Source organism: Panthera uncia, chromosome D2 (assembly GCF_023721935.1).
Source record: "Panthera uncia isolate 11264 chromosome D2, Puncia_PCG_1.0, whole genome shotgun sequence".
Classification (NCBI taxonomy): domain Eukaryota; kingdom Metazoa; phylum Chordata; class Mammalia; order Carnivora; family Felidae; genus Panthera; species Panthera uncia.
The window spans coordinates 28,161,841-28,185,622 of record NC_064818.1 but is presented as its reverse complement, the minus strand read 5'-3'; positions in this window follow the sequence as shown (position 1 = coordinate 28,185,622).

The following is a 23,782-nucleotide window of genomic DNA, read 5'->3' as shown; positions in this document are numbered from 1 at the left end:
GGGAGTCGCTCCCGCCTTGGCGCTGGCGGCAAGAAGTGCGCATGCGCGCTGGTGGGCCGACCAATTTGTTTGAGGAGGAGGTGGGGAGAGTGGGAGAGGAAGTCTAGTTAGACGCGCGGGTTACGGTAAAACTGTTAAATGCTCAGAGCTCACCTTTCTGCCCATTCGGGGAGGATGTGAAGTGGCAGTTGCAGCCAGTGTGTGTTGAAGGAACCATGGTGTCGCAGTTTGGAAAAGTTTTCCAAAACTCTGTCCCCACCAAAACCAAATTCGATAGAGTCCCCACCCTAACCCCCCCCCCCACCCTCCTCACCTGCAGGGAAAGGATGCCACGTGATACGGAGGCCAAATGCGGAGAGGGATTTTCTTGTCAGGTTTGCGTTATGCGGTAAAAATATTGTTTCCCCGCTGCGAAGACACCATAGTGGGTACCAGGCCCCCATTCCGCCTCTAATCTGGGGCTCCTCCTTCCCTGTAGTGGCGCTAGGGCACCGGGCCCAGCCCCCTACCCACACGCAGGCGGGCCTCCTCCCTGAGGGGCTTCTTGATAAACCCCTTCCCCCCCACTAGTCCCAGGAGAAAGTTCATCTCTCCACTTGTCTATATTGACGTATAATTAATATGCAGTGTTGTATTAGTTTCAGGTATACAACAATGATTTGGTAATTATGTATATACATACTACTCAGTGCTTACCAGGAAGCACTGTACCTCTTAATCCCCTTTATCTATTTCACCCATCCCCTCACCCACCTCCCCTCTGGCAACCACCAGTTTGTTCTCCCTTTTGAGGAGTCCATTTGTTATTTTTTGTTAGTTTCATCTCTCCCACTTTATAACCTGGGGCATGGATCAGGTGCTGAGGACTGACACCTTAGGGTTGTTTTATAAACAGGGCTTTGCGTTCTTGAAAATTGCAGTGCAAGTGACACCGACCTAGTATTTTTTGGTTGTGCTGTCCTACGCCACCAAAGTCCTTAGGGACACGTTATGGCTTTTTTTTTTTTTCTTTTTTTTAATTAAAAAAAATTTCAAGCCAAATTTCTGTTGAATGGGTGCAGGCCAGTCCTGGTAAAGAGATCAGTGCAAGTGCAAACATAGGAACTGTACATGAAGTGCAAGAGAGGGAAAGAAATGAATTTGAACACAGGGATGTTCCTGTAGTTGGAAATGTGGACAATGCTGATGAGGGATACTAAGGCAAGCTGAGGGCTAAGCACAAACTAGCACAATCCCCCCCACCCTCAGGTGGGATATGTGTGATATTCCTCAGGTACCCCGGCTGCCCAAAAACAAAGGAAAGGATGGAAATCAAATGGTTAAACTGATAGTTTCCATCAGTTTACAGATATCTCATCAATAGCATAATCTCCGGGAACTCCCTACTATCTTAATGATAATGCTTTGCTAGAGGTAAAAAACAACCTTAGTTTGGCAACACCTAGGCTTCCAGTAATCTGTAAATCCTCTTTAGTATATGGAAATCCCTTTAAGAAACTTTCTTTTGACTTCAGCTCCCCCAACTCCACAGTATATAAGCAGTCACTCTGCACAACCCTAGTGCATCTCTTTCTCTGCCCACGGATCTTGTCCTGTGCTTTAATAAAATCACCTTTTTGCACCAAAGATGTCTTCAAGAATTCTTTCTTGGCCGTCAGCTCTGAACCCCACCATCACCCTAAAACCCCAACAATACTAGGTTGCAGACCTTTAATATTCAGTCAAAGACTTTGTACGTTCTACTATAGAAGTTGGGAAGACCTTGAAGGGATATAAGGGGTGTTAGCAGTGGAGAAGCTTGAATAATTTTTTACCCCATGAGATCTGCAATGTGTAAGGTGTAGGCCGGAGACCAGTTACCTGCATATAATGGAAATCTCCATTTATGGTTTAATTCAGCCTCAAACCTGCTTAAGACAAATGTGGGACAGTAAGAATTGGCTAGGTCATAATGCCCTAATTTTCTTGAGCCCACTCCCTCAAAATACCTCTTGGAGAAAGGGCGATGGGACAGTGTGGTCATTATTACAAGACACAGAAAAACAAAACCTGGATAACATAACATTATGATTCATATTTATTAAGAGCTTGCTTGAGCTAGTGCTGTGCTTAATTCACTGACTCCTTACAATCTAAAGGATAATTATTGTCCCCATTTTACAGATCAGATGCGTGAGTTTAGAAGTACAAAAGTTGGGGCACCTGGATGGCTCAGTGGGTTAAGTGTCTGATTCTTGACTTCTGCTCAGATCATAATCTTAATGGTTCATGGGTTTGAGCCCCAAGTTGGACTCTGTACTGACAGCACGAAGCCTGCTTGGGATTCTCTCTCCCCGTCTCTCTCTGTCCCTCCCCTGCTTGTGCTCTCTCTCTCTCCCTCTCTCTCTCTCAAAATAAATGAACATTAAAAAAAAAAGAGGGGGGCGCCTGGGTGGCTGAGTCAGTTGGGTGTCCAACTTTGGCTCAGGTCATGATCTTACAGTTCGTGGGTTTGAGCCCCGTGTTGGGCTCTGTGCTGAAAGCTTGGATCCTGGAGCCTGTTTCAGATTCTGTGTCTCCCTCTCTCTCTGCCCCTTCCCCACTCATGATCTGTCTCTCTGTCTCTCAAGAATGAATGTTAAAAAAAAAAAATATTTAAAAAAAATTAAAAAATTAAAAAAAAAGAGAGTACAAAAAGTTGCTGAAGGTCATACACCTAGTAATGGAAGCTAGGATTTGAATCAAAATGGTTTTACTGTAGGGGCTAGGGTCTTAAAGCATTCTAGACCTTCCTGGGGTTGCAAATAACCTAACCCTATGCATTAAGGGAACAAGCATCATTTTAGGCGAATTGAAGTTACTTAACAAACATTACCATCTCAGGAGACAGTTCATTGGCTGGAGACTTTTTTTAAAAATGTTTTATTTATTTATTTATTTATTTATTTATTTATTGAGAGAGAGAGAGAGAGAGAGAGAGAGAGAGAGAGAGAGAGAGAAGAGGGGCAGAGAGACACACACACAGAATTTGAAGCAGGCGCCAGGCTCCAAGCCGGCAGCACAGAGCCCAACGTGGGGCTCAAACTCCTGAACCGTGAGATCCGTGACCTGAGCTGAAGTTTGTCACTTAACCAACTGAGCCACCATTATGCTCCTGGCTAGAGATGTTTGAAGAGGCCTGAAACTTGATGTACTGGTGTCACTGACACCTTCAGCCCCTCTCCTCAAAAAAAAAATTGCTATGTTAGACTCCAAGCTCCCACACTTCAGATGGAGTTCTTCCTGGGTTCGAGTTACATCACTACTTTACCTTTTCAGTCTTTCAACTTGATTTGGCAGATGGAATGCTGTAATCCCTTTTACCTCTTGCCTGAATTCAAATAATACATTTAGTGCCTGACTGAGTTTGGCATTCTTTCCACATACTTAATTTGTATGGTTCTGGGCCACAATCCTTAAATCATTCTAATGGCTTTTCACCACTGAACTGCAATGTTTTCTTTGTGTTTTGGCCACAATTCCTGTATATTGGGCACTTTGTTGTTTGCCAGTGTAAATTCTTAGGAAGGACTTGAAATTAGTACATGTATTCCTTTTGCTTTTTTATTACAGCAAGTAGGAAGTTTTGAATTAAAAAAAAGTACACTAGGGGCACCTGAATGGCTCAGTTGGTTGAGCATCCGATTTCCGATCATGATCTCACGGTGTGTGAGTTCAGGTGTGTGAGTTCAGGCCCCGCATCAGGGGGCTGTCAGTGTGGAGTCTACTTTGTACCCTCTGTCCCCCCCTCTCTCTGCCCCTCTCTCGCTTGTGCTCTCTCTCTCTCAAAAATAAAAAATAAGCATTTAAAAAAAAGGACACTAATTTTGGGGCAAATGTAATTTTAAAAAAGATTTTCTTTTTATTATTATTATTATTTTTAAGTAATCTCTACACCCAGTGTGGGGCTTGAACCCACACCCTGAGATCAAGAGTTGCATGCTCCACCAACTGAGCCAGACAGGTGCCCTAGAGGCAAACCTAATTTTTATTTGGCTTCCTATTTTACTATTTTTCTCAAAAGAAAAAAAAAAAAAAGTCTATCTACTATTCCCATTGGCAAATTGAATCCTGTAAGTCTTGGTGGATTGGTTCATCACTGCTCCAGTGATCCCTACAGATTGTTTCCAGATTGATCTCTGTGGAATTGTTTCCATAGAGATGGTTAGAACTAAGGGCTCCGAGCTGCTTTTGAGATTTTGTTTTCTCTTTGTCTTCCTTTCGGTCATTACAGTACTTTTCTATTAGTACAGAGATCAGAGGAACTCCGGAGAGGATCTTGTTGGAGGCCATAATGAGAGAAAAATGAAAAAGGAGAGGAAATGGAAGTATCCACACTCCCCAGAGGAAAACAAGACAACAAATATGTAATCATGTATTACACCATCAGGATGAAGGGGAGAGGAAAATTCCATGCAGAGCCCAGAGAAACAAAAAGAAAGAGAAACTGAAAGAGATTGCACCCTGCTGGGAGAGGGAAGACACATTCACTAAAAATTAGTTAAGATAATTGTTCACATACCTCCAATAGCATTCTAAAATAACATAAAAACTGGATTTTACCATAATCTTTTTGCCATTATGAAAAGCAAATAAACTAAAAAAAAAAGTAGCAAAACCCACAAATAAGTTTCTAGGAGTGTGTTTATAAAGTAGTTGATGCCTTTGAACACTAAATCTGTCTTACTAAGGTTTTGTAAAATGCTTGTTCTTTGATTTATATCATACTTATCTAGTGTCTTCGGAAAGCAGTGATCTTCCTTGTCATGATTCAAAATTATTTCTCAAGACAATGTTTCATTACATAGTTTACATTCTTGATACTTTTTGTTTCTTTAAGTCACTTTTAACTGTTCATTCTGGGACTAGGGAAACCAAAAGATTTCATCCAATTTCAATTATACACTAAGTAAACAAATGGAAACTGAAAAGGAAGAAAGCACCAAACACACCCTTTTTCTATTTTTTGGAAATAATTAGAAGTATTGAACATTCTTTCTGTTCTAGTGGATTATTGTGAAGAATAGAGACAACAGCTACAAAAGTTAGCTACGTAGGAATTTAAATCAAATTATTGTACAGCTTTTAATGTGTCATAAACACATTAATAACTTAGAAATAGCACAGATAATACAGTAGCAGACTGTTTCCCCATACACATGATTTTCAGTTTCTGAGTGGTAAATGAAAATATAATTTTCATTATATATGTACCTATGTCTCTCCATATACAATGATGATTATATTGGGGGTAGAGCACTTTAAGTAACTAGTTTTCAGTACAGGCTAGCAAGTTATTATTTTATGGGCCAAAAAATAGAAGAACCAAGAGATAAATTAATGCTTCAAATTTTACAAAGAAATTCAATGGCAAAACTTAGAATGGTCTTCATAATCGAGGCTTTGGTTCCAATCTCAGCTTTGACACTTCCCTACCAGCTGCTTGATTCTGAGGCATTTAACTTTTCTGAACCTCAGTTTTCAATCTCTAAAGTAGGTTATTAGGTTGTTATATAGGATAGAGATTAGTAGCAAATAATTCTAGTCATATCCTTTTTCATGTGTGTCCCATCATTGTTAATAAATTTGGCTCATTCTTGTTGAATTTTTATTAAATATGGTGTTCTAAGCACTGTGTTGCAGGGCAGCAAATTATTCCAAGGAAATCCGTGAACTCATATGAATACCAAGTATCACCTCTGGACAGAATAAGTAATATGTCACATGTAATGTATTGTTGTTTTTCTAATATAGGCAGACATGGTTGCTGTTGATACAATGGAAATTGAGGAGCATATAGGTACTCCATTAAATAAATATATTAAACTATAGAAAGTACTCAAATAAGGTAAGCATAGAGTGTTTGAGGAACATAGAGTAAGACCATTAGCATAACCGGAGATAACTCCTGAGCTAAAAACTGGATAATAAGTAAAATTTACCTAGAAAAGGCATTCAAGGCTGAGGACACAGTAGGATCCAAGGCATGGAGACAGGAAATAATTTGATAGAAGTGGGAATTCTAAGCAGCTGGAGCACTGCAAAATAAAGGAAGGGTATAGGTAGTAACCAGATCTTGGGGGAGTTTTTATGCTACCTTGTAGAGCTTGGCTTTTGTTTTTAGATTGAGATCAACCTCAGATTATATACTTCTGGCTGAAGTACGGAGGGTGGATGTCGAGAGGAGAAGAGAGAAGACTAGGAGAAGGCTCAGCAGAGATGATGAGGCCTTAAACTAGAACAGTAAGGATAGATATATAAGAGGATGTCTTCAAGAAATATTTATTTTCAAATGTTTATTTATTTATTTTGAGAGAGAGAAAGGTGGGGGAGGGACTGAGAGGGAGAGAGAGAGAGAGAGAGAGAGAGAGAGAGAGAGAGAATCCCAAGCAGGATCTGTACTGTCAACAGAGCCTGACTTGGGGCTTGAACTCATGAAACCATGAGATCATTACCTGAGCCGAAATCAAGAGATGGATGCTTAACCGACTGAGCCACCCAGGTGCCCCTGGGAATTAATAAACTTAAAAGAAAATTAAGAGACTTATTTATGGCCTAACATATAATCTATTTTGGAGAATGTTCCATGTGCACTTGAGAAAAATGTGTTATTTACTATTAGTGGGGGATGTTGTATAGATGTCTGTTTGGTCTGTAGTGTTAGGTTTATAGTGTTATTAAAGTCTTCTGCTTCCTTCCTGATCTTCTGTCTCCTTGTTCTATTACTGAAAGTAGACTTTGAAATCTCCAACTATTATTAGTTGTCTATTTCTCCAATTATGCCAGTTTTTTCTTCACGTGTTTTGGGGTTCTGTTGTTAGGTGCGTATGTGTTTATAATTGTTACATCTTCCTAATGAATTGATCCTTTTATCGTTATAAAATGTCTTTGTCTCCAGTAACAACTTTTGTTTTAAAGTCTATTTTGTCTGATATTAGTATAGTTATTTAAACTCTTTTGGTTACTCTTTGTATGGCATAATTTTTTCCCATTCTTTTACTTTCAACCTATTTGTGTCTATGAATTTAAAGCATGTCTCTCAATGAGATACCACATCACACCTGTCAGAATGGCTAAAATTAACAACTCAGGAAATAACAGATGTTGGCAAGGACATAGTGAAAGGGGAACCCTTTTGCACTGCTAGTGGGAATGCAAGCTGGTGCAGCTACTCTGGAAAACAGTATGGACGTTCCTCAAAAAATTAAAAATAGAACTACCCTACGACCCAACAATTGCACTACTAGGTATTTATCTGAAGGATATAAAAATTCTTATTTGAAGGGGTACATGCACCCTAATGTTTATAGCAACACTATCAACAATAGCCAAATTATGGAAAGAGCCCAAATGTCCATTGACTGATGAGTGAATAAAGAATCACACACACACACACACACACACACACACAATGGAATATTACTCGGCTATGAAAAAGAATGAAATCTTGCCATTTGCAACAACATGGATGGAACTAGAGTGTATTTTGCTAAGCAAAATAAGTCAGTCAGAGAAAGATAAATATCATATGATTTCACTCATGTGGAATTTAAGAAACAAAACAGATGAACATAGGAGAATGGAGGGAAAAATAAGATAAAAAGAGAGATGGATGCAAACCGTGTGAGACTCTTAAATACAGAGAACAAACTGAGGGTTGCTGGAGGGGTGTTGTGTCCAAGGATGGTTTAAATGGGTGATGTGCATTAAGGAGGGCACTTGTTGGGATGAGCACTGGTGTTGTATGTAAGTGATAAATCACTAAATTCTACTCCTGAAATCATTATTACACTACATGTTAACTAACTTGGATTTAAATAAAATTTAGGGGCACCTGGGTTAAGTGTTTGACTTCGGCTCAGGTCATGATCTCACATTCCGTGGGTTCAAGCCCTGTGTTGGGCTCTGTGCTGACAGCTCAGAGCTTGGAGCCTGTGTTGATTCTGTGTCCCACCCCCCCACCCCCCTTTGCACCACCCCTGCTCATGCTCTGTCTCGCACTGTCTCTCAAAAATAAATAAATGTTAAAAATTTTTTTTGAATGAATAAAATTTAAAAATTAAAAAAAGTGTGTCTCTTATAGAAAGCATAGTTAGATTAGTTAAAAAAATTAATTCTGCTGACATCTGCCTTTTGATTAGAGAGTTTATTCCATTTACATTTGGTATAGCTACTGATAAGTTATGGTATAAGTTTGTCATTTGCTATTTATTTTCTACATGTCTTATGTCTTTGTTTCTCTATTCCTCCACTACTGCTTTCTTTTGTGTTAACTACATATTTTATATCTATATATAACTTTGCATATATATGATATATATTTTATATCTCTATATATCATATATATGAATATTTTTGAAGAATATATGTATAGGGGCGCCTGGGTGGCGCAGTCGGTTAAGCGTCCGACTTCATCCAGGTCACGATCTCGTAGTCTGTGAGTTCGAGCCCCGCGTCAGGCTCTGGGCTGATGGCTCGGAGCCTGGAGCCTGTTTCCGATTCTGTGTCTCCCTCTCTCTCTGCCCCTCCCCTGTTCATGCTCTGTCTCTCTCTGTCCCAAAAATAAATAAAAAACGTTGAAAAAAAAATTAAAAAAAAAGAATATATGTATATTTCTGTAAGAATGCATTTGTAAGTGTACATAAAGAAAACAGAAGGATATACATAAATAGAGAAGGCTAAAAGTTTTTAAGAGTTATTATTTTGTTTACTTATTCATAAGATTGTAATAAGATCCATAATATTAAAAAGCCCACTATTTCCCACCATTGCTAAAGTTAAATCCAAATAGTATGTTGTAGAGAGATAGCATTTTTCTCTAGAGACTCTGTAGATCCACTTTTCCCCATTAATTTCAAGATGGAGCAAAATTTCACAGTGCTTTACAAAAAGATTGATGTCTTTTAACTGTGAGACTATCCAGAGATTCAGAATTCAAAATACAAATATGCAGTATAGTTGGATAGTCAAATATACCTACTATATTGCAGTAGAAAGAGCCTAAACAATTTTTGGCCTATGTTCAAAGTTTTACTACTGCAAACAAAGTGCTGAATCATGTTTTTCTTAGAAAGAATCATAACATCAGTTTATAACCTATTTTCTTCAGTTCACTCTAACTCCTTGGACTTTTTAGGGGGCAAGAATGTGGGTCTTATTTTCAAGTAGTCAAAGTATTTTTTAAAAATTTGGTTGAGGGGTGCCTGGGTGGCTCAGTCAGTTAAGCATCCGACTTTGGCTCAGGTGATGATCTTGGGGTTTGTGAGTTCGAGCCCCACGTCGGGCTCTGCTGACAGCTCAGAGCCTTGAGCCCATTTAGGATTCTGTGTCTCCCTCTCTCTCTGCCTCTCCCCCACTCATGCCCTGTCTCTCTCCTTCAAAAATAAACATAAAATTTTTTTAATTTGGTTGATAAATAGTATGTCATAATGATGAGAATGGTAAACTTCAACAGAAATGTGAAAAATTCCAAAACAGTGGGTGTTTGAACATAAACATAGGTGAGGAATTCAAAACCAGGTTATTATTTTAACAAAACCAGGCTAATATTTTAGCAAAGGCAGTGTTCCAGAGCTCTATTAAGTCTAGGAAATATGCATAATAGTAAACACAAAGTAATAGAGTGCCATGTACATACACACACACACACACACACACATATATATATATATAATCTTCACTGCTAGATGAAACTAATTCAAACATAAATTCAAACATAAATTTTTTTCCAGATTTTGATTTAAAACTTATTTTACTTATAATTATTTTTTATAGTTATTTTCTTTTTACCAGCTAGTAACATAGACAGTGTTTATGTACATTTTGAATGCCAGTACTCTATTCTTAAGGATTTTACATTTTCAAGGAAGTAAACTGGTATTTACTAATGAGTAACCTAGTTTTGAGGCAGCAGTCATAAGCAAAAGCTAAGTGGGTTCTTTTGTGCTAAGAGCTAGGGAATAACAGGAATCAACTTTCTGTTGTCTGTAGTCCCAGGAGACTGTAAACAAACTAAGAGTATTACAGAGGGACAAATAAGCATTAGTGTTCCCAGGCACACCCATGGGCAGGTTTAATGACTAAGCTATTTGAATGTGAGGCTTATGATTTCTCTACATTTACTTGGTAGATTAGAATTCAGGAAAGTGTCAGGGTGCCTGGGTAGCTCAGTCAGTTGAGTGTCCGACTCAGGTCATGATCCTAGGGTCGTGGGATCAGCCCCATGTTCAGTTCTGTGCTGTGAAGCCTGCTTGAGATTTTCTCTCTCCCTTTCTTTCTTCTCTCTCTCTCTCTCTCATTCTGCCCTTCTCTCCTGCACACGCTGTCTCTTTCAAATCAAAAAAGAATTCAGGAAAGTGTCCACACAGTTCTCAAAAACAAACCTGATGGATCTCTGGGGGAGGTAGTAGGATGGAATTGTCAAATCGGATTTTAGTTTTTTGTGTACTATCTTATTGTTTATAAGGAGATTATATTAATATACTAAATTGATGATTAAAAACTTTAAAAAAAGTTAAAAAAGAGATACGAATAATTGAGAAATAATCATATAAATGTAGATTTATGAACTTGTACCCTCTCGGGGTAATTGATTCCTCTTTAAACAGCATATTTATTTGGCATTTTTGAAGGGCATATAAAGCCACTCTAGGGGTCCAAATGGAATGTGATTAAAACTAGAGAAGAATAAATAATTAAATTAAATAATTTGGGTCATTTGAAAAACACCCTGCCTGGTATCTGCACCTCAGGACCACCTTAGGCTAACCAGGATGCCAGAATTTGTGCAAGCCTACTTACTGGGTGAAGAAAGGCAAGCTGCTTAAACTTTACCTGCCTCAAATTTTCTCAGCAATTCAGTGGGAGGTTATGCTGCTTTTTCCTTGCAGAAATGAAATCACAATTTATTTTAAGGGGAGAGAGAGAAAAAAAAAACAGAGACATATTCAGTAATAAAGATTAGAAGAGCCTTGAGATTGAGAAGTATAGCTCACTCACTGATGTCTCTCCTCTCCCAGGGTACCTGGCATTGGAGCCTGACACACAGTCACTGTTGAACTGAAGTTTGGATTTCCAAATCTACAAAGATGAAGATCAAATTGTAGACAACGGCTCCAGCAGATCTTTAAAGCCTCACCTCTGCTCTCTCCTATCCTCTTCGCTCCTCTATTTCTATATCCAATTTGCTTGCCCTGTCATCAATCCATGCACTCTGCCTAAGATACCTATTCCTACTTTTGGAACAGCCAGACACTTTTTTGTGTATGTTTTTGGACCAACTTAAATGCCACCTCATCTCTGAAGCTCCCTCTGACTGTCTCCTGGGCAGTTATTGCCCTAGCATCATGTTCCTAAGCATCTTATGTAATTTCTTTCATATTACAATTTTTATGTTGGGTTCCCCACTGGTTGAGAATTCTTTGAAAGAGAGCTAGTGACTTATTTATCTTTTTATCCCCAAAGTCTGGCATGTGCCTGGCATTTAGGAAATACAAAGTAATGTTTAAAAAATAAATTGTTGGGGCGCCTGGGTGGCGCAGTCGGTTAAGCGTCCGACTTCAGCCAGGTCACGATCTCGCGGTCTGTGAGTTCGAGCCCCGCGTCAGGCTCTGGGCTGATGGCTCGGAGCCTGGAGCCTGTTTCCGATTCTGTGTCTCCCTCTCTCTCTGCCCCTCCCCCGTTCATGCTCTGTCTCTCTCTGTCCCAAAAATAAATAAAAAACGTTGAAAAAAAATTAAAAAAAAATAAAAATAAAAAATAAATTGTTAATGTGAATTTTACCTTAAGCATAATCTGTCACCATAGGGCACAACAGGGCTATCAATTGATTACATTAAATTAAAAAAAAAAAAACTCTTCCTTTCTCTACTTTTTGACCAAGAATAAAAGTTAAAATCAAATTATATAACATTTTAGATAAATATTTTTATGATTTAAGGCATTAGAAACATCATGCATTTTCTATATGATTCTTCAAGTATAGCATCAGCATCACTTGGAAACCTGTTAGAAATGTAAATGCTTGTGCCTCATCCCAGACTTATGAAATCAGAAATTCTGGGCATGAAGTTCAGTAATCTGTATTTTAACAAATCCCCCAAAGATGATTCTGATGCACTTTTTTTTTAATTTTTAACAGTTTATTTGAGAGAGAAAGAGATGAGAGAGAAAGAGAGAGAGAGAGAGAGAGAGAGAGAGAGAGAGAAAGCGAGCTTGAGCTGGCAAGAAACAGAGAGAGAAAGAGGGAGAGAATCCCAAGCAGACTCCATGTTGTCAGTGCAGAGCCCAACTCAGGGCTTGATATCACAAACTGTGAGATCATGACCTGAGCTGAAATGAAGAGTTGGACGCTTACGTGACTGAGCTGCCCAGATGCCCTGACCAAGTGTAAGTTTCTTAAGCATTTTTATTTGTTCTAGAACAATGTTTCTCAGATTTTAGAATGCAGCAGAATTGAGGCTTCTGGGTGGCTCAGTTGGTTTAACGTCTGATTCTTGGTTTTAGCTCAGGCCATGATCCCAGGGTCATGGGATTGATCTCTGCATCAGGCACGCGCTCTCTCTCTCTCTCTCTCTCTCTCTCTCTCTCTTTCCCTCTCCTTTCTCTCTCTCCCTCTGCCCTTCTTCCCTGCTTGTAATCTCATTCTCTCTTAAAAAACAAAACAAAACAAAAAAACCCTTACACTTGGTCAACAACTATTTTTATGTAATCAGAAATAAATCTTGCGTGCTTAAGACAATACAGTTTTCTAGTATTTCTTTTAATTTTGTTTGGAATTTCACACATTTTTCATAAATGATAAAATGATACATTTGCTTTCAAATTCTAGTGTTTCATAGAAATTAAGAAAATAATCCCATTTACAATTGCACCAAAAATAATAAAATATCTAGGAATAAACTTAACCAAGGAGGTGAAAAACCTGTACTCTGAGGAGTATAAAACATTGATGAGAGAAATTGAAAATGACACAAGCAAATGGAAAGATATTCCATGCTCATGGATTGGAAGAACAAATATTAAAATGTTCATACTACCCAAAGCAATCTACAGATGTAATGCAATCCCTATCAAAATACCAACAGCATTTTTGACTGAACTGGAACAAATGATCCTAAAATTTGTATGGCACCACAAAAGATCCTGATTAACCAAAGCGATCTGAAAAAGAACAAAATTGGAGGTGACACAATCCCAGATTACTACAAAGCTGTAGTAATCAAAATGTATAACTGGTGCAAAAATAGACTTATAGATCAATGAAACAGAATAGAGCCTAGAAATAAACCCATGATTATATGATAATTAATCTTCAACAAAGGAAGCAAGAATTTGCAATGGGAAAAAGACAGTCTCTTCAACAAATGGTGCTGGGATAACTGGACAGCTACATACAAAAGAATGAAACTGGATCACTCTCTTACATAATACACAAAAGTAAACTCAAATGTATTAAGGACCTAACTGTGAGATCTGAAACCACAAAAACCCTAGAAGAGAGCACAGGCAGTAATTTCACTGACATTGGTCATAACAATGTTTTTCTATGTATGTCTCCTGAAGCAAGGGAAACAAAAGCAAAAATAAATGATTGGGACTATATAAAAATAAAAAGCTTCTGGACAGTGGAAAAAAACAATCAACAAAACTAAAAGACAACATACTGGATGGGAGAAGATATTTGCAAATGACATCTCTAATAGAGGGTTAGTATGCAAAATACATAATGAACATATATAACTCAACATCAAAAAACCCCCACAAATAACATAAAAAATGGGCAGAAGACATGAACAAACATTTCTCCAAGAAAGACACAGATGGCCAACACACATGAAAATATGCTCTACATCACTTATCATCAGAGAGATACAAATCAAACCCCAATGAGATATCACCTCACACATGTCAGAATGGCTAAAATAAAAAACAAACAAACAAAAAACAAACAAGAAGTGTTGGTGATGATGTGGAGAAAGAGGAATCCTGGGGCACTGGTGGTAGGAATGTAAACTGGTATAGCCACTGTGAAGGATGGTTCCTCAAGATTTTTAAAATAGAATGACCATATATCCCAGTAATAACACAGCTGGATATTTACTTGAAGAACAAGAAAACACTAATTTGAAAGGATATGTGCACCCCAATATTTATTGAAGCATTATTTACAATAGCCAAATTATGGAAGCAGCCCAAGTGTGCATCAATAGATGAATGGATAAAGAAGATGTGGTATATATAGACAATGGAATATTATTCAGCCATAAAAAGAATGAAATTTTTCCATTTGCAACAACATGGATGGATCTAGGGGGCGTAATGCTAAGTGAGATAAATCAATCTGAGAACGATAAATACCATATGATTTCACTCACATGTAGATTTTAAGAAACAAACAAATGAACAAAGGAAAATAAGAGACAAACTGAAAAACAGACTCTTAACTATAGAGAACAAACTGATGGCTACCAGAGGGAAGGGGGGGGGGGGGGGCAGAATGGTGAAATAGGTGAAGGGGATTAGGAGTACACTCAACGTGATGAGCACTGAATAATGTATAGAATTGGTGAATCACTATAGTGTACACCTGCAACTAATATAACACTGTGTATACTGGAATTAAATTCTAATGTTTCTTATACCAAATTCCTTTGTATTTTTGAGTGTCTGTAAATTGTAAGAGAATTTTAAAGTTCTGATTTTTTTAAGTTTATTTAATTACTTTGAGAGAGAAGAGAGAGCGAGAGGGGAAAGGGCAGAGAGAGAAAGAGAGAAGGGAAGGACAGAGAGGGGAGGAAGAGGCAGGGAGGGGGAGAGAGAGAGAGAGAGAGGAGAGAGAGAGAGAGGGAATCCCAAGCAGATTCCACACTCTCAGTGTGGAGCCTGATGTAGGGCTTGAACCCACAAACTGTGAGATCATGACCTGAATGGAAATCAAGAGTCAGATGCTTAACTGACTGAGCCACTCAGGTGCTCCAAAGTTCTGAGTTTTCATTTCAGTGATCTGAAAAATTATTTTGCACTTAAGACAAAATTTCTCATTTTCAGTGTTTACAATTTCATGGAACTAAGATTTTAGTTCCTTAAGTGAGAGTTTCTCAAATTCTGGTCCTTGCATATATTCTAAAGCATAGTGGTTAAGAACATGGACTCTAGGATTCGACTGTTAATTAGGTTCAACCTTAGGTATTACCTAAATGTAGGACTTGGGCAAGTTACTTAAATTTTCTGAGCCTCCATTTACTTATTTGTAAAATAAAGATGGAGATTATAATAGCATTTATCTCATGGGGGTGCTCTGAGGAGTAAATGTTCTCAGAACCATGTCTAGCACATAAAAAATACTCAATAAGTATTATCTATTATTATTCTTAGAAATCTGTAAAGCAGTTAGGATTCTGTTTAAGTGGTGGTCTCTTAATTTCCACTCAGGTCATGATCTCAGGGTTAGTGAGTTCAAGGTCAGCATCAAGCTCCACACAAAGAGTGAAGAGCCTGCTTGGGATTCTCTCTTTCCCTCTTCTCTCTACCCTTCTCCCACGCATGCATGCTCGCATGCTCTCTCAAAATAAACAACAACAAAAAGAAATGTTTTCATTTGAGAAGCAATGCAGTATATCTAGATACTTCAAAGTACTGAATTACAAAATTTTATCCTTCTAAACTAGATTAAGAAAACTTCAAAAAAGTAAACAAACACTGTACTTTCATTACTTATTATTATTATTTTAAAAGTTTATTTATTTTTAGAGAGAGAGAGAGAAAGAGAGAGAGTGCATGAGTGGGGTAGGGGTAGAGAGAGAGAGGGGGAGAGAGAGAATCCCAAGCAGGCTGTGAGCTGTCAGCAGAAGCCTGATGTGTGGCTCGATCTCAAGAACCAGGAGATCATGACCTGAGCCAAGATCAAGAGTAGGATGCTTAACTGACTGAGTCACCCAGGCACCCCTAAACAAACACAGTTTTTACTTATTTATTTTTAAATGTTTATTTTTGAGAGAGAAATAGAGAGAGAGAGAGAGAGAGAGAGAGAGTGAGCTGAGGGGGGGCAGGGAGAGAGGGAAACAGAGGATCTGAAGTGGGCTCTGCACTGAGATTGGAGAGCCCGATGTGGGGCTTGAACTCAGGAACTGTGAGATCATGACCTGGGCTGAAGTTAGACACTTAATGGCCTGAGCCACCCAGGCACCCCACGACCCCTGTATTTTTAAAACTTGCACAAGTATTTCATGATCACTATGGAAAAATTAAACAGTCTTTTCAATATATATTTTCTCATCCAATTGAACATGTAGCTGATGGTTAGGACCAATGAGGCTGAAGTTCAATGAGGTTAAAAATGTGCTCCTTTTGGCACACCTATGATAGTATTAATTCTGTTAAATTTGTGAAAACTATGCTCTAGTATCAGAACTTTAATTTGTTCTCTATTCAAATTTTCTAAAATAAGAAAGGCAATCTATAATAAAATTTCCATGTAATTGCATGAACCAACTGCAGTGTACTGACAATAACAGTGATGCTCCTGAAACAGAAATGTTGGCTGGCACGTTATGGAACCAGGTTGGAATGCTGGCGGAAAGACCAAGTGGCACTTGGAGATCTTGGAAGGCAGGAGGTTTATTTTACACTGGTGGGCTCAGAGGAGATCATTCTCCAGAGGTCTGAGACCCAAGCACAAGCAGGGGGACAATTCACCATCTGTTACTTCCGCATTCCACATTAGTAGTAATTTGGCACACACGGCAAGCAGGGCAGGAAGAAGAACCCGGAAGAGGGGTCTCTAAGCGAGAAACTAGAGCTTATGTCAGTCCCATAGGCCATGTTATGGTGCATAACTTTACTTATTTTCCCAACATTTCCCCCTTTGATGCCTCTTTTAAAAATATTTTTTTAGTACGCATCACCCTTTAGCTCTAGGGGTTGGTACCCTTGGAGGGCTAAGATGTGTGTTGTAGTTTGGCAAGCAATGGTGTTTTCAGTGAAGCATACCAGGGTTTTAAGATACAGAGGCCGATGGTCACAAGTAAAATTATGGAAAGGAGGGGTCCTGCCAGGGCAGGAAGCCAGGATTTCCAGTTTGTGGGGCAGCCTCTAATAGTCCAATAGTAAGGAGCAAGAGTTGGCAGAGTTGCATCCAAGCACCTGGACTTAGTCCACACGCTGATTCCTCAAGCTTCTGCTGTGCACAGGCCAGCCAGCTTCCGGGGTGTGGCTGGAGCAGGGCTGAAGATCTCAGGGGCTGGCATCTTTTTGAGGGTCAGTTTAAGCGGGTCGACCAGGTCTGAGTTACTATCCCAGGTTGAGGGCTCTTTAGAGTTGGCCTTCTTAATTCTGGAGTGATGGACCCATGGGGTCTTATTATTATCCCCACAGAATAACCACCACAGAAGATTGTCTATACATGAAATACTGTGACAATTTTTCTGAAGTTTACCTCAAGGTGTCTAGTTTAGGCAAACAAACATTAAAAGACAATCAGAACTGGAATTTAACACTCATAACAGTGTGTTGTTAAAACATAGTTTTTCTCTCTAAAAACTCCCATTTCCAGAGATAGCCAAATCGAGACCAATGCATTTGTAGAACAAATCCAGTTTTAACAAACCTGGCCTAATTATTTACATAAGCTCAGCAAAAATAGTGACAAAGTTTGCTTTGTTGGAACCTTTTGTAAGGAATCTCCAGATTGAACTTTTAGTAGCCTCTCCAGGCCAGAAGCCAAGCCAAATACTTGCCATCAGACAGGCCTGCAACACCTGTAGATTTGGGCAAATTCCTCTTCATGAGGTCCCCAAGATATCCTGAGGTTCCTGCACCTGCCAGGAAGTGACCTTCTTTACTCACCTAGTGAGACTGCTGGGAACTCTGCAAGCAAGGTATCAGGCCAACATTTCTAAGGGGCTTTATGGCTCTGTATTTCATAAAGCCACCTTTAGTTCCTTAAAGCTGTCTGGTCATATCTGAGTCTATGCATATAATTCTCAAATATGACATTCCAGTCAAAGCCTTGGTAAAATAACCAGTATTTCCAATGGTGATCTGTAACAAGATGAACAGATTCTTATTGAACTTATGCAAACAACTGTAATCGCTATGAAAGAAAGAATACTGAGAGTTTTTGAATTTCCGAGAGTTTAGGTAGAGAGAAAAGATAAACGCTTCAGTTTACAAATGAATTTCTGTGTATTCTTAATCTGGAAGAGCAAACATTAGAGAACCAGCAATATTTCCAACAAGAGTCTCAAAACTATAATCTTCCTCAGTTCATTTAGTCCTATGTTTCTAATTCTTGTTCAGTTTGAACGCAGCTTTTCAGTTCTAGAAATTCTTTCATCAAAGACCTCATAAAAATGAAATCTAAAGCTTTGGTTTTCCCAGCAGAGAAAAAAAAACCCTTTGTTTACACTGTCTTATCAAGAGCAGATCAACAGTCCAAGAAAACTTTGTCTTTTGAACACAGAGAAAGGCAGGATTTCAACCTTATACCAGTGTACTTTTCAAATTCCATTTATCTCAACCTTAGTCCATCCTGAGCACACACAAAATTCCGTTCCAAAGATTTCCCTTCACAAACCTTCTACAACTTTCCTTTGCCTTCAAACTTCGTACCAAAGCCATTTCTCTCCAAACAACCAGTCTCATTTAGGACAAAATTATTTTCTTTTACTCTCAATAAAAAATGTATTTCCATTCCTTATATCTTTCTTACATACCTCCTACTTTCCTACATACAAGGTTGCTTTCCTTGTTTACACCAGAATTTTTTTAGATGGTAAGTTCATGAACCAATTAAGCACAAAGCGTGTTTTCCATCAGGTCCAAACAGCCTTCGTTTCTCTGCAATAAGAAGTTAAAAACACAAACCTATGTTGAGTAATCAAAGCTTTAGCACTCCATCCTATTTGGAAAGTTTCAGGTTACCAAAGACCTTAAAAGCTATCTTAACAATTACCCATGAAAACTTTGAGACAGACAAAATTAACTATCATTTTAAGTCATCTTTTTGCTAACAAATTGCAACAGAGATAACATGAGCTTATTTGACCTTTGCTGATAACTTTAAACACAGGTCCAACGAACTTAAATTAGTTCAAAAAATTTTTTTTGTATTTTTAAAAATTATGTTTTTTTTTAATTTTTTTATTTTTAAAAATTTACATTCAAATTAGTTAGCATATAGTGCAACAATGATTTCAGGAGTAGATTCCTTAGTGCCCTTTACCCATTTAGCCCATTCCCCCTCCCACAACCCCTCCAGTAACCCTCAGTTTGTTCTCCATATTTATCAGTCTCTTCTGTTTTATCCCCCTCCCTGTTTTTATATCGTTTTTGTTTCCCTTCCCTTATGTTCATCTGTTTTGTATCTTAAAGTCCTCATATGAGTGAAGTCATATGATTTTTGTCTTTCTCTAATTTCACTTAGCATAATACCCTCCAGTTCCATCCATGTAGTTGCAAATGGCAAGATTTCATTCTTTTTGATTGTCGAGTAATACTCCATTATATATATATATATATATATATATATATATATATATACACATACATATACACACACACACACCACATCTTTATCCATTCATCCATCAATGGACATTTGGGCTCTTTCCATACTCTGGATATTGTTGATAGTGCTGTTATAAACATGGGGGTGCATGTGTCCCTTCGAAACAGCACACCTGTATCCCATGGATAAATGGTGAGTAGTGCAATTGCTGTGTCATAGGGTAGTTCTATTTTTAGTTTTTTGAGGAACCTCCATACTGTTTTCCAGAGTGGCGGCACCAGCTTGCATTCCCACCAACAATGCAAAAGAGATCCTCTTTCTCCACATCCTCACCAACATCTGTTGTTGCCTGAGTTGTTAATGTTAGCCATTCTGACAGGTGTGAGGTGGTATCTCATTGTGGTTTTGATTTGTATTTCCCTGAGGATGAATGATGTTGAGCATTTTTTCATGTGTCGGTTGGCCATCTGGATGTCTTCTTTGGAGAAGTGTCTATTCATGTCTTTTGCCCATTTCTTCACTGGATTATTTGTTTTTTGGGGGTTGAGTTTGAGAAGTTCTTCATAGATTTTGGGTACTTATCCTTTATCTGATATGTCATTTGCAAATATCTTCTGGTTGCCTTTTAGTTTTGCTGATTGTTTATCCTTCACTCTGCAGAAGATTTTTATTTTTATGAGGTCCTAAGAGTTCATTTTTGCTTTTGTTTCCCTTGCCTCCAGAGACATGTTGAGTAAGAAGTTGCTGCGGCCAAGATGAAAGAGGTTTTTGCCTGCTTTCTCCTTGAGGATTTTGATGGCTTCCTGTCTTACATTAAGGTCTTTCATCCATTTTGAGTTTATTTTTGTGTATGGTGTAAGAAAGTGGTCCAGGTTCATTCTTCTGCATGCTGCTGTCCAGTTTTCCCAGCACCACTTGAAGAGACTGTCTTTATTCCATTGGATATTCTTTCCTGCTTTGTCAAAGATTAGTTGGCCAAATTTTTTTTTACATTTATTTATTTTTGATAGACAGAGAAAGACAGAGCACAAGTGGGGAAGGGGCAGAGAGAGAAGAAGACACAGAATCCGAAGCAGGCTCCAGGCTCCAAGCCGTCAGCACAGAGTCCGACGCGGGGCTCAAACTCACAGACCACGAGATCATGCCCTGAGCTGAAATCGGATGCTTAACTGACTGAGCCACCCAGGTGCCCCAAACTTAAATTAGTTTAAACACCGAATATGTTTTGCCTGCGTCCACTTAAAAGCCAATCAATTTTTCCCCATCGTCAATTTTCACCTGGGACACCAGTGGAGGCATCTGAAGTGGGTGGTCCAAGGGGGTGCACTTTGCTCCTTGACCTCGAGGGTGGGAGGAGGAACCATTGGTGCCTGAGGCACTGAGGATGGTATAGGACCACACCCAAGTTGGTGCAGAAACCTGAGGGGGAGGGGAAGGCGAAGCAGCAACTGCTTGGGAATATTCCTTAAAGTCCTTGTCCCGAGGAAGACTAACCACACTTGGCTCCAATTATAGCTGTTAACCCGGAAAATGAATGAGGGAGAAGCTCTCACATCTATTAGGCAGAGGAACATAGAGAGTAAGTGTCACCTTCGGTCTGATTCTATCTCGGCCCAGACCAATAAGGTCCCCTTCTTGAGGTTCCTCCTGATATCGGCTGGGCTTTGGGGGTCCCTTCCGATTCAGGCACTCATTCTTCCAGTATCCCTTTTCCTTGCGGTAAGTCTTTTGCTAAGGGGGCTCTGGGCTTCCCCCCTTTTGGCGGCTGGACCTTCCCTGGCCTGATGCCGCCATGGACTGTATGCCGTTCACCACTGAATCACAGACGGGCCCACACAAACCCTGTGGGCTTTTGGGAACCTTAACGGTGCCCACCTGTGGAGCCACAGAATCGAACTTGGCAGGCGAGCCAGACCGAGTCGCATGTTCACACTCACATACACACCAGAGGTTATTACATTCCCTCCCACAGAATTCCTACCTATGATGTCTTTGGGGAGTGATCAGGTCCCCCTTGCACCTCTAAGGGTGGGCTGGACTGAATTGGGGCCCTGTACCAGAATTCCTACCTGTGAGACCACTGAAGTCTCCGGGGAGTGATCAGGTCCCCCTTCCACTCTTGTGAGTGGGCCTGACTAGACTGGGGCCTGGCCTTACCAGTTCTGACGTCAGGTCCAGGTCCTCACCTGCCAAGTCTCCTCGTGTCCGGCGGGAATGGCGGAGCGGGGCCAGCCTGAGGTGACCGAGCGAGAGACTGCCGAAATTCAGGCAGTACTTGCCTTCTCCGTTGTGATTCCTCATTCTGTCACTGCCTTGTCATTTTCCCAAACCGGTGCTAACAATGGGCCAGCCCGGTTGGGTTTCCTGGTCAGGGAACCAAATATGCTACGGAACCAGGTTGGAACGCTGGAGGAAAAACCAAGCGGCACTCGGAGATCTTGGAAGGCAGGAGGTTTATTTTACACCGGTGGGCTCAAAGGAGATCATTCTCTAGAAGTCTGAGCCCCAAGCAAAAGCATGGGGGGGGGGGGAATTTATAGTCTGTTACTTCTGCATTCCGCATTAGTACTAATTTGGCGCACACAGCAAGCAGGGCAAGAAGAAGAACCTGGAAAAGGAGTCTCTAAGCTAGAAACTAGAGCTTATGTCAGTCCCATCTTATGGTGCATAACTTTACTTATTTTCCTAACAGGCAAACTTTACTTGTTTTCCTAACAGGTTCTGTGTTGAGAACCCCTAAGTATTTGTCAGCAATGTATGAAATTCCAGTTTTGATGTATGCTTAGCATACTATTTACTTACATAATTAATTCAATAAATATTTATTGTGTGCCAGGCACTGCTCCAGGAACTGAGATCATAGGAGTGATGAAAAACAAGAAAAGGTTCTCTCTGCTCTGTATAGTCTGGTTAGAATAATCCAGAACACAAATAAAAACCCAAGATACATTTTGTTTGTCACATTGTCAATGGTGGAATGCTCTCATTTGCTGTCTAAATTGGTACTCTCTTTCTGAAGGTAAATTTAACTGTATGTGTAAGTTAAAATGTCTTATATACTTTGACCCAGAGATTTCGCTTTTAGGAATCTCTTGTAATTAAAGAATCAGAAACGCAGATGATGCTCAACAAGTTTGATCACTACATTATCTATACAATTGAAAAATTAGAAATCAATATTCACCAAAGGGGAAATGGTTAAATAATTTATATACCTTATACATATAAGCCTATTTATTGTAAGTCTATTAAAATGATGTTTTTGAGCATTTTTTGAAGCATTTAGTGCCCTCAAAAATACTCAAGCTAGTCTGTTAAGAAAGTAAAAACTCTGATTAAAAACTGTATATCTAAAATATTAATAATGTTATTGCTTATAGGTCAAAAGGTACAGACTTACTGAAGAGACTGAATAGGGTCAAAACGTATAAACTTGCAGTTATGAAATAAATGTCATGGGGATGTAATGTACAGCATGGTGACTATAGTTAGTGCATATTTGACAATTGCTGAGAGCAGATCTTAAAAGTTCTCAACATGAGAAAAAAATTTTATAACTATGAATGGTTAACAGACATTAACTAGACTTACTGTGGTGATCTTTTTGCAATATATACAAATACCAAATCATTGTGTTGTGCACTTGAAATTACTATCATGTGCATTATACCTCAATTTAAAAAATTTGGTATTTGGCAAGAAAGTTAAGCAACATAGTGGTAGAAAGAAAGAAAGAAAGGAAAAAGAAAGAAAGAAAGAAAGAAAGAAAGAAAGAAAAGAAAGAAAGAAACCCATAGGCTTGGGAGCTGCCCAGGTACTGCAGCCAGCTGTGGGTACTGCAGCCAGGTGTGGGTAGCCAGCAGCACTTCCCATGTTGTTTATCTTAATTCTCTTGAGAACAAGAAATGAATGTTAGGATATTTTTTTTAATGTTTATTTTTGAGAGAGAGAGAGAGAGCAAACAAGTGTAGGTGCATGAGCGGGAGAGGGGCACAGAGAGATGGGGACAGAGGATCTGAAGTGGGTTCTGTGCTGACAGCAGTGAGCCAGATGAGGGGCTCCAACTCACGAACTGTGAGATCATGACCTGAACTGAAGTTGGATGCTTAACGAACTGAGCCACCCAGGTGCCCCTCTTTTTATTTTAAATGTTTATTTATTGAGAGAGAGAGTGAGAGGGCAAGAGGGCACAAGTAGGGAGGGGAGAGAGAAAGAGGGAGAGAGAGAGAGAATCACAAGCAGGCTCCACACTCAGCA